Genomic DNA, 14,962 nt, shown 5'->3' with positions numbered 1-14,962 from the left:
GTGATCATGCACAGCTTCCGTGATTATTAAATTAATCAGACGCCGTGATCAAGAGCGGTGCCCATGCATAAAAATATTTGCAATGCCTTTGTCCCGGCTGCACCCCCAGCACTGCCTACCGTGGCCTTGGCCTCCCAGCAGAAGACACATATCTGTTCCAATTAAGCTGATGCTGACAGACTGGCTAGGCTGCAACTGATGTTGCTGCCTCTGGTTCTTGATGTGGCTGCCTTTGGTTCTCTGAGGACTCGTCTATGTACCATGCCTCCACCATGATTGCAGCTCTGCCCTGGCACATAAAAACACACCTAATTCCCTTTAAAAGAAAGCCCAAACAAAGCAAATATCCTACCAAAAGGAAGCCCAACTGCCGTGGCTATCGAAAATTTGAAAAAAGTTATATAAATACAATAAACAGAGCGGGAGGCATTGCGTGGGAGGCAGCACTAACACAACTGTGGAATTAAGATGAGATGGGAGGGGGGAATGCTTCATTTACATATAAGCAATAATGGTGCTGAAGCTCAGCACAGACAAACAGTAACAGACTACAAACCAAGAAAAAAAATAGTCCTCCAAATAACAAATGAAGAACCATTGTGTAATGAGACAGTACTTAGTCCATGCTGCGTGGGAGGAACAGAAGAGAAACAGGAGGGACAAAGAGGCAGGAATGGTCACTAGAAAGCTAGGATTTTTAAAGGACAATGAAACAAACAAATCAAGAGCAGAGGAATGGTTTTAAGTACACAAAAGAAATTACAATAGGTCTCGAATACTCGACCTAAAAAGTAGCTCAACTAGAAGTTCAAGTAGGCAAATAACTTCATTCTTTTTGGGGTGGAAGCTGTGCCACAGATTGTTCCACCAGCGGCGCACAAAAGCATTGTTAACCCCTTCGCTGCTCATGACGAGCTCAGCTCGTCATGAGGCACACTGGAGCTGTGCTTATGACGAGCTGTGCTCGTCATGAACAATGGGATTCAATAAATATCAGCACAGGAGGGGAAACGTCTTAGCAGCCAAGGCGTTAAAAGGAACGGGACTGGGCTACAGGCCAATACACGGTCAGGGAGAGTTGCAGGATCAACCCCGGGGTCACCACAGATGGCACATCCTGTACATCTTGAGTCATCTGGGCCTGTGACTCAACCTGTTCGGATTGGATGGAGCCCAAGCTGCAAATACTCTTGGACAAAATGCTAGTACGGCCCATAGCGAAGCTGGAGCCATTACCTGCAAACCTATGGATGGATTGAAGTTGACATTTACAACAGGACATAGCAACAATTTGAACAACAACTTAAGCAATCAAATGACCAGTAAGCTTGAAACCGGTAAGAAAGTACTGATTGATGATTTTGTTTCAGTAAACAAAATCTCTGCCTCATTCCCCATGTGTGTGTGTTACATGTAACTTTTAAAAATGCACTTTAGTGCATTTTTCTAAGTTTTCGCAAATCACCATCCAGTTTCATTTGATGGTAATTGCGACCCCTATTAGCAAAATTGCTATTTTAAATTGCATCATGCATAGCATTTAAGGAATCGCAATTTGAGATTAATTAAATGCAATCGCAATTTAAGTAATTGCATGTTCTGCTATTCCTTAAAATGCGGTTTATGCATTTGGGATGATGCATCCCAAATGCAAAAATACTGGTCGCAATGGGGCAGATTCTGAAAATCTGCCCGTTTGCGACCGGCTTTAGGTTTGATGCTTGGGGCCCTAAAAGAGGCCTATTCTATTATCAAAATTTCTTTGGAAAGCCCCTCAGACAGCACACTAGCTAAACCTGACTTTAAATAAAGTCAGAAGGAAACACACTATGAGGCAGTATCAAGATTTCCCTCGTTAATACCTTACAGCAATCATGAGCAACATGAGTCAATAGCGATTTCAAAGAAGTTAATCATTACCACTGCTCTGACTCATAATGCCAGAATGCAGGAAGAAGGCACTACCCTGTTGAGGACTTTATAAATCTAATCAAGCCCTACACATTGGCGCACACTACTTTCAGGAATATAATCAGGATAAAAACAGTGTCGCCGTACTGCAGCATAATAATACCCAATCAACGACACATCAGGACCATAGTCCTATAAGGAGTGAGAGCAGTCACAATAGGACCGCCCTGCCAATCTATCAACCCGATTGTGAGCAGAGTGACCTATTGACTTCAATAAATATGTCTTTGGTGAGCACAATAAATGGCCTCTCGTGGCAATCAGATAAACTAGAATTGCAATTAGATCTGATACAAGCCCTAGTGACATCAATTGCTAAGAAAGAGCCCGAACTTAATATCTTGTAGCAACGGGAATCAAGCGCTGGTTAAGCAGGAAATGTTAACACAACGTGATTCCAAGGTAATAACCGGAAAATTATGTACTTAAACAGAGATATTAGCCTCTATGATTTTGGAATGGAAATTTGCCTTCCAACATTCAAATACATTAAGCTCATAATCATCCCCTGCAACTTCAAATTCTCCAAATCTACTATCAGAGAAAACAGCTAACTCAGACACTGTGATAGAGGGCAGGATTGACTTAGTGACAAATATATATCCTCCTACTACCGCCTTAAAACAAGAACTAATAATCAATTGCCCTGACACTCCTAGGATGGCCCCTCATAATGATGCTCCTCAAGGTCCTATAGACCTTACATTGCTAATTATGAAAAATACCTCTCCACTTATTAACAAGGACAATGCAGTACATAAAGAGAACCAATGGACAAAGGCTCTTTCAAAAAATTCTAAATAGAGATTTAAAAAGGCTAAAAGAAAAGCGGCAAATGAGCGATTGAACAACCAGCATTCGAATGAACAAAGGCAAATAACTGCAAGTTAAACAGCGTATACCCCCTATTTAACGTAAGCGTAGTAGACAAGAAAGAAGCAGAACCTAAAGTAATAATTAAACTTCTACTCACCCCAGCTCTAGGATCCCCTCTACCTGATTATGGAGCCTTTTCCCTCAATGAGCTAAGCCTATCAACAACACCTTCTTTGTTCCATGCTAAATCAGCCACTATATATCCAGCCCCTGTCAAACTACGTGAGTGATCAGAATTGCAGCTAGATAACAACACAGGTGCGCAATAGAATGAAGTATCTGCACATACAGCACCCTGAGATCGGAGCCTTCATGGAGTTTCATTAGAGCAGGTTGGAGGCACTCAAATAAACATTATTCATTTTCCTAGCATTCCTTCATGAGGGCCATTAAAATGAGCATTGATAATCAATTTAGCCAAACCCATTGTGAATCTAGTCCAACTAGGCTGGTGCTTACACTGCATTATTCTTCAAAGGGCAATCATGACAGTCTCAATCATTCTAATTTATCACGACTATTTAAGGTTATCCCAAATCTGTCTAAAATAACCTTAGAAGATATTATGAGTTTAGAGTTTAAAATACTGCTTGAGCCCACCAAGGGAAGAGACTCAACAATCATAACACTGAAATTGCTCCCAACAGCAAGAAAAATCATGAGTAGTAAATCCATCTTTGAAGACTAGGGTATTGGGATTTTAAAACTCACAATGCCTAAATATCCTTTCCCCATAAAGAATAAAACAAGAACCACAAAATCCTCAAACACCTACTTATAATTTCTTAGGGGTGCAGTTTAAAATGTGCAAATCACGCTTGTACACTAATACAAGGGGGCCAATCAGAAAAGTCGCTATGGGGCATACTGAGGAAAATAGTAAAATTAACTGGATCTGGTTAGCCTCCACTTTATCTAGAAACATCCAAAACTGCTCCTGGAACCAGCAAACTACCCTGAGAATGCCAAACAAAACTAAAGACATTATTATGGAATGTAGCTGGGCTGTCTAGATTACTTAAATCTCCACTTACAAGTATACTGATAGTAACCTTCGATCTGCTTTGTCTCTAGGAAACCTGTTCAATAAGTCCTATAGTTGTACCTGACTTTCATGAAATACATCACGCTGCGAAAAAACTTAATATATTTGGGAGGCCCTCTGGTGGCCTTCCTATATATCTTAACATTAGCTTGGAGCTGAAAGCAAAACGAGTCTCAGTACAGGATGATATGATTCAAGCAATTACACTGGATGGCACAAACATGAATGACTGCAGGATAAGGATTTTACTGATTAACCTCTATTTCAATAGTTTTGGCGTGACCATCTCCCACTTTGTACGGTGCTGCAATTAATCTCAACGAATCGTGACCATCTAAAGACGATGGGCACCTTAAAAGGTGATGAAAACACACAATTAAATTGGCTAATAAATTGGGTCCCAGTCCACCTGCAAACATTCAAAATTGGGAAATCCATCAGTGGCTCCTTTCTTGAGACTCAGAATTGCAAATTCCTGTTTGAAAACTGGGATACGATTGTCAAAGACATCCATTCTAAACGAGGTCCTACATTTCTTTCTCCAAGGCCTACTACCACACCACTTCAACAAAAGGGTTCTATAATAGAAAGCAAGCGGGAGATCAGCAGGCTGTGAAAATTACTCCACAAAACTAAAAACTTGCAACTTAAGACTGACCTGCAACAAAAACTGAAGGGACAAATAAAATTACATAAGCAACTGATTTGGTCCACTAAGCGTAAACAAATGGAGAAACAATGGCTACACTTATACTCATTATTAGGCAAATGTAGCCAGGCTGAATTATGGAGCTATTTTAAAATAAAATGTCTCAAGAAAGCCCAAGAACCAATGTAATAGATAAGGCTCAGTGGAAACAGCATATAAACAAACTGAATGTTGCTAAAACAACATGTGCCTCTTCTACAAACAATCTATGTCTGAGGTTTTAAACAAAGACCTAATTTTCACAGCAAAACAAATCCCCAAAACCTTGTGCAAAATCAGAATAACGGGAGCTACAGGTCTGAATTGCATCCCAAGTCTTCAAAGACAGCATTGATCTGTGGACCTCCATACGTCTCCCATTATGTCATACATGCTCAGTCACTGGGTAGGTTCCGGAAATTTGAAGAGGCACCATACTGCATCCAATATAAAAAAAGGTTTGAAAGACAGGAACCAGTCAACTACCATCTCATTGCCCTTCTTGATATTGAAGCCAAGGGATATGCCTCTGTCCCTCTAAATGATCTGGAGTCTTGGGTGGAAGAAAAATAAATGATCCAGTTTTGCTATTCTGGCTTTAGGGCCCTCTCATCAACAACTGACAACATTGTGGCTATATCGTATTTAATCTAACAAGCCTCAAGTCAGAAGTCGTGCACCCTTGAAGCCTGATTTATTGATTATTCGTCCTCTTTTGACTCCGTAGACAGGAATAAATTGTGGAGGAAATTACAGAATTTGGGTATCCCAAGCAATTTGCTATGGGCAATAACGTCATTATATACCTCAACTTGGGTGAAGGTCAAATTATCTCAAACAGTTACAACAGGAAAATTATACCATACAGCGGATTAAAGCAAGATTGTGCCCTTTCCCCCTTCTATTTAATCTGTATACTGCAGACAAGTTCTCACCCCCAAAATATGCAAATCTGATTCCACCAAAAATTGGAGAAGTTAAGATCACAATATTACAATATACAGATGACATTGTTTTATCAGATTGCTGGAGAATGGGGATTCAAAAAAACCTAAGCGCCCCATATAAATATAATAAGGTATAACACATGACTGTCAATAAGACACAGACAAAAGTTGTAGTTTGTCGATGCAAGACCAAGTAAATACACAATGTCTGGAGCCTGGGCTCTCCAAAAAGTGAAAGGACAACCTCATATAATTATTTGGGTTTGTGGCTGACTGCAAATGGAGGAATCAAAACCCACCTGGGCCGTCTTAAAACCAAGGCTGCTCTGATAAACACCAGACTTAGTCAGCTTAACATAATTTCAGAAAGTCCATCTACAATCCCAATTCGACAGGTTCTCTGGGCTTCCCTTCTACCAGCACTTAATTATGAGAATGAAGCTTTTCCGGGAAAAATGACCAAACTAATGAATAAATTGCAACTCAAAGCATATAAGAGTATTTGTAGGCTGCCAAACACACAAGAGGCTGAATGATCAGACTAGAACTTGGATTGGAGGCCCAAATCTGGTCTAGCATGGGTGCCTTTTTTAAAATACTAATACAGGACTATTGAGGCCCCCCTAACAACTAGAAATCAGCTTTTCCATACATATTTGTTTAACCCCTTCGATGCTCATGACGGAACGGTTCTGTCATGAGGCACAGTGGAGCTGTGCTGATGACGGAACCGTTCCGTCATGAAACTATAATGATAAGAATTTTCAGCACAGGAGGGGGAATATGTCTAGCAGCGATGAGGTTAAAAGAAGAGTCTTTGGTCGAATAATTAAGATAAATCAGTGGATACCCTACAAATAGATTGGTCCAAGCTGAGTACATGTTTGCTCTCACATTCAGCAGTCAAAATAATTCTAAAAATACAGATAAAATCACTCTCAATGCTAACTGATTTGGCCACATTGAAGAACACACAGGCCCTTGAAGCGGTGGCTACATCACACACCAATCAGCATTCGCCTTGTCTGAGACCACAGCTAAACCTTCATTGTTCGATTGGAAAGGTATGTTGTAGACAAGTCATGGCTGCAAGTCTGATGTGCCTATAGATTAAAGATATGAACCCTAAATGGTAAACTCTTTCCAGGATAGTTAAGTGCGGACTTTGTGGTTAAAAAAGAGAAACATTTAACCATTTACTGTGTTACTGCCCTTCACTGTTGAATGCCCACTGCAGTATGCTAAAACAATTGTTCTTAGTCCATTTATTACATCTACAAAACTGGGTTTTCACATGTCTTTTTATACTCCTCAGACCTTTTATGCTTGGGATATTAATTTTTAACTCACAGTAGTCTGCTTTCGCTAAAAACTGGATTTAGATTTTTGAATATATATATAGTAATGATTTTACTTAATTATACAATAAAGGGAGATTTGACTGACTGACATTGCACAGAAATGGATACCATCGTGTCATGGATGTCATAAGTATGTCAGCAATTACTGACATTATGACAAGAATTGCAAATATAATTCCAGTCATGCATTCCCTCATGCAATTTTGTCTACAGAATGTTAAGAATCATTCAACTTGCATTTCCATAGTTCTTTGGATCACCACCATCGTGATCTGGATGACCATATTAAGCCAATGATGGCTAGCTCATACTTTCTTGGTTGTCACATTTAACTACATGTATATACAAAGCATGATTTGTAGCCCATCACAAGCACAAATTGATTATAAACCACAATGAGTTATGTTGCAGGGATTCTGCTCAGAAACTGATCTATACCTGGGATCACTGGACATCAGCATGTAGGTACTCAGCCACCTTACCGCACCAGTACCTATGGGCCCAAATCCAGACTAACTCATAGTGCTTTACCTGCTTTTATACCTTCCAGAGACACAGGTAACCTAGCACCCCAGGGCGCAACACTCTGAACTCTCTCAGGAGTTGTGGTAACAGGTTCTTTCATCACTCAAGAATATTATCAAGAAAAGGAGAGTCACGATAAAGGCGTACAATATTTTTTGAAACTAAGTTGCTCTATCATACAAAAACTGTACTGCAGTTAAGAGACATATACAAGTCAATATTGTGATTAGCACAATGAGTAAATTGTTCACAATGAAAAGCCTGGTCATGACGAATGACAAATCAGCCTACGCCTACCCTTACTATAAAAACCGAATATAATACTAAAGATCTCTGGGATTAGTGCCAGACCCCATACCTGAGAGCCATAATCATTTGGTCTACATCTCAGGTGGGGAGCTGGTTCATCTCAGGACCTTTTCTCTGCAAGCCTCGTTTTACCCTGTTTTTAGATCGGCTATCCTCGGCTATATGAAAAGACTTGCTCTGTTAGAAAAACAGCAGCTGGATCTCTCTATTATGTCTAGGTGTGAGTGTCCGACCACAAAGAAAAACAGGGCACAATGTTGTTCTTGTATGGTGTACAGATTAATTCCCAGTGCAAAAGCAGAATAATAAAACATGTGCTGCATATTTCAAAAATAACAATGCAACACCACAACAAGCGTGTTACTTTGTAAAGTGTGCAAAGCAAATGCAGTCTCTTTTGTGTGCAGTTAGGCTAACATGGGGAATAACTACAGTGCGCCAAAAGTTACTTATACAGGGAATTCCAATAACGCTGTAGGCTAGTTACAGAGTGATTGCTGTTGGCCCACTAAAAAATGAGATTATTGAAATGTCCTTCCCTTATTTTTCCAATTTCTCAGTTATGTCGACATTTCTATCCAAGATTCACCTGGTGAGTGCAGCTCCTTCAGCAGCCAAAATCTCTGGGTCAAACTAAACAGATCCACAGCGGTTCAAATGATCACTTTATTCCAATGGAGCCCATAACCAGTGTTTCAAGTTGCATTGGGGTACCTATCTTATTGAAATTCACAAGTCACTCTCAATGAAGGCCTAAGAGTGACTTGGCCTGCTATTTAAAGTACTCTGTGTGGCTAAGTACTCTCCTGTTGCTAAGGCCCAGCCCATTCAATGTTTAGTTTTTGATAAAAGACAGGCACTTAAAATTCTTCCCAAATAATACCCAGAACTTTGTTAATGATAACACCTAGATTAATTCATCCTTGCTTCAGTGCAGTCATTGTCACCTCTACTCCTTGATAGCACCCATATCATGATGTCAAGTTATAATCATCACATACTTTCCTATTCTCCATAGTACAGCAGATGCTGCTTCAAAAAAATCACAATGAACATTAAAAAACGTGTGTGTGTGAGACACATTGGAAACCTGAAGAACCAAAATATGAATGTTTATGTAAAAGCTGAAAAGTTGTTGAAGTGAAATACTGAGTAACAGTATAATAACAATCATATTCAATTCAATTTTCAATTCAAATATAGCTTTATTCGATTTTAGCAAAGGAAAATCATAAAAGCACATTTAATACAGCATAATAAAATGAGTTCAAAACTCAGACATAAAACATAGAATTAAGGAATAGAAAAAAAGTCTTTGAGATTATACAAATTATGGCTGTCGGGAATCAGAAGTCAGTCAATTCATAGACGCTCTGCACCTTACTGCAAATTTCAAAAAGCTAGCAGCTGCAGTAATTGTAAGTTCATCTTCGAGCATGTATAGCTTGAGTAAGGCTGGCCTACACTGTCTTAAGCCCCACAATCATATATTCTTTTTAAAGAAAACAAAACAACATATTAGTGCTTGCTGAGTGTAGTCAAATGTCTTTCAAAATATTGTGAAATCCCAAAAAGTTATGAATGGAATACTTAAATTAATCTCAGCCAGTGGAATTACTGCCAAAATAGGATATAGGAAAACAAAGGAGACAGAGAATTCAAAATATACCATTATATATTTATATATACATGTCTTTATTCGGATGCAAAGCAGCCGTATAAGATACAATACATCATATAAGAAATATGCATACAATTCGTCTAAAAAAGAAAACCGTGAAATATTAAAAACAGTGCACAAATAAAACCCATATCACATCATAAAGGTAGCATTCAACAGTGTAGATCGGAACATCTTATAGAGGAAATTGCGCAGTTGGAACATCCCGGATAAAATCCTGAGAGGGATCTTACTCCTTTATTCCAACACTTGGATGGCAGTTAAATTGGGGAATGGAACACGGCTCTCAAGGAAAATTAATACCAGCAAAGGTCTAAAGCAGGGCTGTGTCCTAGCCCCCCATCTTTTTAATCTTTTTATGGCAGACCTAACACCAAGTCTGAATAAGATCCCATCCCATCCACCTAAACTTGGCTCCTTTCCGCTAACTCATCTATCTTATGCGGACGATGTGGTACTGTTGAACCTAACGAAGATTGGCATCCAAAGGTTATTAGCAGGGCTGGCAGAATTCATAATAAACAACAACCTGGAGATAAACACAACAAAAACAAAAACAATGCTCATCACCAGGCGGCGGACAGCCAGCACATTCATCTACCTGGAGGGAACAAAGCTAGAGGCTGTGTCTAACTTCAAGTATTTGGGCTTCTACTTTGATAACCGACAAAGCCACCAGCAGCAAATGTCGTACATCACTCAGAGATCAAACTCACTCTCATTTGCTTTTAGATCTTTGGCTAAAAAGCTCTTGGGGCCATCATATAAACCTCTACTGGCAACAATAAAAGCAAAAGTTCTTCCAACCCTGTCATATGGCAGTGTAGGATTGCATGGGAAAGACGCAGATCTGCTTAACAAAATGCAGACAGCCATCTTCAAATCCACCTTCCACATACATCAGGGAGCCTCACCAGCTCAGACAAGGTTAGAATTCGGAATAATAAACGAGACACTGGGAAGAAAGTACGCAAGCATTAATTACTGGTACACACTGAAACAGAACACGTCAGCCTCGGAATTGCACCAAGCACTATGGGAAGAAATAAGATCTGATGTTAATTCCCCATACAATCAGTATCTTGAAAAGGCCATAACTGAGACCGGAACAAGAAAACTTTGGGAACTCAACTTGCCTTACCCGGCGTTCAAACATGCTATAAATAAGTCGACAAAATTCCACTCCCTCTTACTCGATAAAGCCATGTTTTGTGCCAGAAAACACGCATGGATGGTCATATTAAACTGCAAAACACTCGTGGCAGCCCCCTATCTAACACTCACATTCCCAGCTCATAGAAAACAGAAATTGATGGGACTCGTCTGGGGAAATTTCCATCGACTATGGACCAACCAATCTGGGTGCACGACGGACCCAAAATCTGTAGTCTATGCGGGAGGAGTAATGAGGACTTCATTCATCTTGTCTGTATCTGCCCGAATCTAGCTCAAGCTCGAAGGTCTCTTTTAAAAAAGTCTATGAATGAGCGGGGCATAAGAACCTGCAGATCTGCAATTATGGCAACCTTGAACCCAGTAGACACGCGATTGAACTGCCTACTACTAAAGTTCCTTGCAGCCCACACCCAAGCGCTAAAAGCACACCCGGGCACCCTGTCCACAAAAGGATAACATAACTGTGGTAGCTCGGTGAGAGAGCTCTCTGGAACATTGAAAGAGAAAAAAAACCAAGAACTTCTGCACTAAGTTAGACAGACTGTATTTTAATCACACTTTATTCTATTTTAAATAACAAACTTGGTAGTAGACTGCGAATGCTCTAGAATATACCAACAGAGATCGCACTTATATATCAAGAAATGTTTAAACATATTAGTCGACTCTTTTAAAAAAGTATTGTTGTGGTTTTAATTAACTGAAACAATAAAAAAAATTCACTTTTCACTTTCACTTTTCATATCACATCATCAATCGACTCTAGATAATCTAGATTTATAAGCAGCCTGCAAGAAACTTAACACTGCAAATAAAGTCAAAGGGTTAGGTAGCAGCTGTAAATGCAGAAGGGCCACTTTAACATGCCTGGACTTCAAACATTTGAGCAGGGGCTGGAGAAAACATTTTCTGGGGAGTGAAAAATATTTACACAATAGGATGAAATGTAATGTGTCCTGAGGAGCTTCAAGATCGCAGCCACAGGGACCTCAGTGATATGGTGAGGGGAAAAAAACCCTCCGGGGATGCTAAAATGAGGTGAAACTGATTAAATCTAAAACGTGTGATCAAAAATCTGTAATGAGCACTAGTTAAGGTCAGGAGTTACGGTTCCATACTCGATACTGATTTTAACATTACATATGCCCTGACTGAAGGTTTACTGAGCTCCAGATTTTCACTGTTCGAGCGTAATCATTTGTGGTGTAAATCTTTTATAATGTTAACGTCCCCCTTATTTAAAGTGTAATGTGCAAAGAAAATATCTGGCCTACCTATCGTCTGAAAGGACTCCCTTATATGATGAATCCAAGGTATTTTATTAACATGCTCCAATATACCATTAATGTAGTGGACTTCCTGTTATATCACTAAATATGGTTTAGTGATCTGTACTTGTGTCATTTTTCAATGACAAATACAATTTAAAAGAAAGGGCAATATAAATACAAAATGGGTTTAACTAGGAGTGTTCAAAAGCACTTACATTTGTTGTACAATACTTAAAAAATGTCCCGAAAGTAAGCTTTCAGAGGGCAATGGTTTGCTGTACCTTACCTGCAATGCAAGTGTGAATCTCGTGCACAAACATCTTGCAAGATAACTGGAGATGAGTTCAAGCAAAGAAAGCCTCCCAGAAACACATTTTCTGTGGAAACCAGTCTCACAGTCAGAAATGACACAAAATTGCTTGGTGTGAAATTTCACAGAAATTGAAGATTTTTACGAATTTTGCCAGAATATTCAATATTTTGTGAAGACCTCGTTTTAACTGTTCTGAATTACAAAACATATACATACCCACCTGGTTTGCATAAATATGAGTCATAAAGTCTATTCCTAATATAAGATAAAGGAGATGTTTTTTACAGGTAACCTTTGAAATGACGTTCTCCTTTTGACCTCTTCTGATCTGAGGTAAAGCTTACCAACAAAATGACATCAGAGCAACGGTACAGGCACTTGACTTGCAAAAAACTCTACGGCACTAACAAAAGCTATCTTCCAGGCTGCTGCCTTACGGGACGCAGGAGCCAAAAAACTCAGATCACATCACTCCCATTCTAAGAGAACTTCTCCAGCTTCATCTTGAAACCGGGGTTAAATTAAAGATTATGTGCATAGTAACTCAAGTCAATTTACTGAGGACTTCAGCGTAACATGTAAAATATTCAACTCATAGATGGACAACGAAACACCAGCAACCGTCTCATTTTGTAAACTCATAAAGCCAGAAAAGGCAGCATTTTGAAGTGAGAATTGCACCTTGTGCTCATGGTGGGCAGTGTTGCTTTTCTAGGCTTTGCCTTGTCCAGCATCGGTTCTGAGGAGCAGCGAGGCCTGCAATGCATAGTCCTGCATCAAGTTTTGTCATGCTACATTGGTTCAGATGAATCTGCCAACTGTGCAGCGAGGCTTTGCATTGCTTGGTGCCAATTTTGAAGAGGTGGTCAGGTGTGTGGGAAGCCTTTGTGTCGCTGGTGTCTGTTCAGAAGAAGTTTGCAGCTGTGTGTCAAGGATTTGTAGGGCTTTGTGTCACTTTGCTCTGGATTTGGTGGAACCGTTAATTTGGCCAGGAGGAGCTTACTCCCATCCAAGGTGCCCTGACTCGGGGAGACACCACTTGAGAATCAAGAACTCACTCCAATAGAGGCTAGCATGTCTCAGACAGATCCATTATCAGGTCCAGGCAGGTACAGTGCAGCAGGTCCACTGGGCAGTTGCAGACATCACTCTGGAGTGGATGTATGTCGTTACTACGCATGCTTTTACAACGCATGCCTTTACCATGCAGGTTTTACAACGCAAGTCGTTACAACGACTTGCGTTGGGGGGTGCTGGATAGTGAATAGTTTAATTTACTATTCCAACTCCAGTCCCCGTGGATAGTAGGGAAGGTTTTGGATAGTAAATTAAACTATTCCCTATCCTACAGTGCCCCCCAGCTCAAGTCGTTGTAACGACTTGCGTTGTAAAAGATGCGTTGTAAAGGTACTGCATGGTAAAAGTTGCGTTGTAAACGCTGTTCCCCCTCTGGAGCTTATATCCATTTAGCTCAGACCAGGAGCTCAATCAACTGACCGTTGGAGTCACTTGTCCTGGGACAAAGGGAGCAGCTCCATTCTTCCTTCTCAGCAAGCTGGGCAGGCCTAATGCTATGGGGCAATCGTATGACAACAGTGGTTAACATTGGCATCATTTTCAAAACAATGATTATGAATAGGCAGACTAAATAGTCCCATGCATTCTATGAAATATACAGCATATGAATTAGGACACCTAAGACCACCTTGGATGAGAAAAGAGAGCAATTTATCTATCTAGTTTGGTTGGAAAAAAACATAATACCCAGTTAAAACAACAAAGTAATATGTTAATACACAGTGCAATGTGTCCTCAGTGTCAAAGCCCAAACTCAAAGAGTAATCACAATCCACTGGTGAGCATAGGCTTTTGTAACAGTAACAAAAAATCTATAAAGTGGGCAAAAAATTCTACATTAAAATCTAAAAATTTCCTGTTTGTCTGTCACTAAAGCGTGTGGACAATGTTTTGACCCTTAGTTATGATATTAGGGTCTCATCAGGATTAAGGAGTAGAGGGGACCTCCTAAACAAAAAAGAAAGAAAGAAAAATGAAAAACATAATAAAGAGATTCTTTTTGGGGCATTATATTTTTAAAACCATAATTGTAATACATTGCAAAGCATGCAGAGTGGCACACATGTACACCTTAGTGAAAAGAAAGAATGGTAATAACTTACTCGGGGATAGAACCTGCAATATGGGTAAGAAAACATAGATAATATGACCCTGCAAACACCAGTGTGCAAACAATGAATACTTAATGGACCACTTAATTATAGGGACTTACACCTGAATAAGAGCACCAATATACATGAGAAATATGTTGCACTTGAGGATTAGGGGAGCAAATACGAGAAATGAATTAAATCAGTGTGAATCTTGCAAAATAGCCACACGCTGAAATATCTAGGCCACGATCTGCACCTGAACTGCTTAGATGATGTCTGCCGGGGAGAGGATCTTCCAATAAGTGTGGTGGCCAGCAGCAGGGCATCCTTATTATGCAGTATTCACAGATCTAGGAATGTACTGGAGAGTGGGTCTGAGGGTCCCTTTTTCATACCCAACTGAAATCGGAGAAGTTTGTGGAGTTTCCCCTCTAAAGAGGAATCTGAAGATATCTAGCCTCCATGCACTGGTCCCAGTCTATCTGGGGGGACAATAATCTAGTGTGGAGTCCTTTGTCTGTGAGCTGATTAAGCGCCTTTGAAGTTCAAGTGTGGTCAGTGACAACTCCGCCCCCCACCATCCTGCCAGAGATGGACCATCCTGCCAACAACCAGACCCCCTGTTGCT

Source organism: Lissotriton vulgaris, chromosome 10 (genome assembly GCF_964263255.1).
Source record: "Lissotriton vulgaris chromosome 10, aLisVul1.2, whole genome shotgun sequence".
In the NCBI taxonomy this organism is placed as follows: domain Eukaryota; kingdom Metazoa; phylum Chordata; class Amphibia; order Caudata; family Salamandridae; genus Lissotriton; species Lissotriton vulgaris.
This window is presented reverse-complemented; position numbering follows the sequence as displayed.